At 39.7% G+C, this 2996-nt stretch overlaps 1 long non-coding RNA gene across 1 annotated transcript; it reads right to left on the reverse strand.

Moving 5' to 3' along the window:
- On the reverse strand, window positions 1672-2769 carry LOC110429911. The gene is made up of 2 exons (XR_002447100.1): window positions 2183-2769; window positions 1672-2089 (listed from the first exon to the last, which is right to left on the reverse strand). It is a non-coding gene; the product is annotated as an uncharacterized LOC110429911 (long non-coding RNA).

The following is a 2996-nucleotide window of genomic DNA, read 5'->3' on the forward strand; positions in this document are numbered from 1 at the left end:
TTGAGGTGCTTCTTTCATCAAGGGAAACAAATAACAGATAAAAATAGTGCTGTAATAAAACTGTAGGTTCTAAAGCAGATTGAAACACATTTTGTCAGAAGCTCTAACTCATTTAGTAATTAGGAGGCAATCGCCATATTTCTATTCACAAATAAAATACAATTTTACATATGGTGCTTTTTCCGAAGTCAACAATATCTTAGTTTCTGTAACAAACTTTACATATGCAAATCATACATTCTAGGGAATTTCTGCGATCGATATTAATACACAATTTAGCAGCACTAATCTAGGATGTCATGTTACATTGGCTACTTGATTTCAACTTGCAGTCAGAAGAAAGGTAATAAAAATGCAGCCATTAACTTTGTTTTCTACCATTGGGGCAGTACTACGGAATACTGCTACTATAGTGAGGCCTTGTTTAGTTGCCCGAAAAAATTTCGAGCAACTGTAGCATTTTTGTTTGTATTTGACAAAAATTATCCAATTATGGATTAACTGGACTCAAAAGATTCGTCTCGCAAATTACATGCAAACTGTGTAATTAATTTTTATTTTTGTCAATATTTAATGCTCCAGTATGCGTTTAAAGATTTGATGTGATGGAGAATCTTGAAAAGTTTTAAAGTTTTGGAAGAAATTAAACAAGGCCTGATATGCCTTGTCAGTTCACACTTAAGTCGACACTTTATGTGCGACTAACCAGCCTGCTGAGATTGCTTGCTACAGAGCACCAACCAAACCAAGCTCCAACATCGTGGAGCAGTGTACTGAATCTATCTATAGCCATGGGCTGATCTAGGGGTATTTCCCAATATTTCTGAGAATATCCAACTATTTTGTTACATTTTTATATAAATATGTATATATATATTTATATATATATATATATATATATATAAATGTATAATGTTATGGTCTATAGTATTTTCTCATATTTGAGCTCAAAATAAGTAAAAAACTAGTTATTCAATTAGAAGTATAGATTCTAGAAAGTAAATATGGTTTAAAGTTGCTGATTTACAGTGTTATTTGCTATATTTTTAAACTTAAGAATTTGATGTTTTTATGACATGGAAGTAGGAATACCCAAATTTCAAATCGTAACTCCGCCAGTGTCTATAGCTGCAGCCGCAACCAAAACTAGCACAGCCGATCGCTGCCCGATCACCAGGCCAGAGTCCACCACCACCACGGTGGTCATCAGCTCAGCTATACGAACGTACGTACACGCGAAGGACAATGGGGTACAGAGGAGGCAGCACGGCTTGCAGGGTGAAGAGGAGAACGGGGCTGAATTGAACAGAGAAGGTTTTGTTTCCAGGAACGGTGTTTCCACTGATCCCGAGCTTATATCCTACTCATTCAAAGCTCAAAGGTAGGCTTAATTAGGAGGGGGAAGAGGACGAGTCATGCGGCCAGACCTGCTTCTGCTTCTAGAGTCAAGTTGTCGGGGGGCGCCTGGTGACGGCGACGGCACGTCGATCTGGCCAGTCATCAGGACGAGGGCCGTTGGCACAGCGTCTTCCAGCCTATTCGCTTGGCTTCTAAATCATGGTTGAAAGTTTAACAGATAAGGTCAAAGTGAATATCTCCATGAGTACTTCTTTTCAGTTTTCAATTTCCTTTCCTTTCAAGGAACTTTTGATTTTTCACACTTATCTTCAATAAAAGGAAATGAACCAAATTCATAGGCATAAGATAAGAATGCATGTGCGTCATCTGTTGGGCTGTCAGCCAGCCATGAGTAAAAGAGGAGAGAATAAAGCTTTTTCCTAAGAAAAAATGCCGCACAGTGCGGATGTGCGCAATGTTCCAGTCTTGGAGCGCCACTAGGGACGCGAAAGCTGAGGCCGCCGCCAGTACACGTCCACGCCTCCATCCGCAGCAGCAGTCGTCGATCCTTTCCTTTGCCTGTTGCCTCCGTGCGCCAACTGCGCGGACAGTCCGCGCTTCTGTAGCAACCGGTCCTCGCATCCGTGCGCAGCCATAGCTGTAGGTCATCAGCCGCACCAACCCCCGCCACCATTGCTTCGTCAGGGAGTGAAGGAGGGCGAGAGTGATGAGGACTTGTTCAAATTAACGGCTGGTAAATTGAAGTACGTTTAGCGGTTATAGTAGTTGTGGGTTAAATACAGCTAATAGGGCACATCAAAGCGTAGCGGCAAAAGTCAATTACCTTAGCAGAACTTGTTCCGAGCAGCTATTTTTGGCTGCAGCCAGTGACTGAAACACGAGGAAAATATAATAATGCAACCTTAAATTGTATCTAACTCGCTTAATTTTACCATTTTTTCAAAAATAACGTAATGGTACACCCTAAATCTTAATCTAGATTATCCACTTATACCATTCTAAAAAGAATACTAAATTATTTTTAAAATTTTGGTCCTAGATTACCACATTTGTGATTATTAAAAAAATTGAAGTTCAGCCATGTTAAAAAAATATCTCAAAGTAATCACATGTATTGATCTAAATATACCATCATATATATAGAAAAATGAATTCAAGGTATACATATATGTCACCATATATTGATTATATAGGCGGGCACTAGGGGAAAAGAGGAAAAAGGAGGTGGACGAGTCAAGCCGAGGGGGATTTTAGGGGAGACGGCGACAGGAAAGTCATGCGCGCGGCTGAGAAGAAGAGATTGGAAGAGATGGATGTGTGCCTTGCCTGGTTGAGTTCTCCGCTCCTAAGATTTGGAAGAGACGGACGGAGAAGAAGAGAGTCAGAGAGATGGATGTGGGCCTGGTTGGTACACCACCTCCAATATGCAATTAAAATATATCCATCCATATGAAGGATACTGACCGGTTATAGAGTGGATACAATTAGTCCACGTAAAGAGCTAGCTGCTGGTATTGAACAACGATATCCACACGAGCCATTCTTTATTATTGCTAATGAAGTAATTAATCCCTCTATTTTAAATTATAAAATGTTTTGGATTTTCTAAATATATATAGTTTTTGTTATATGTACTT

The sequence above is a fragment of the Sorghum bicolor genome, chromosome 8, assembly GCF_000003195.3.
Source record: "Sorghum bicolor cultivar BTx623 chromosome 8, Sorghum_bicolor_NCBIv3, whole genome shotgun sequence".
Taxonomy (NCBI): Eukaryota; Viridiplantae; Streptophyta; class Magnoliopsida; order Poales; family Poaceae; genus Sorghum; species Sorghum bicolor.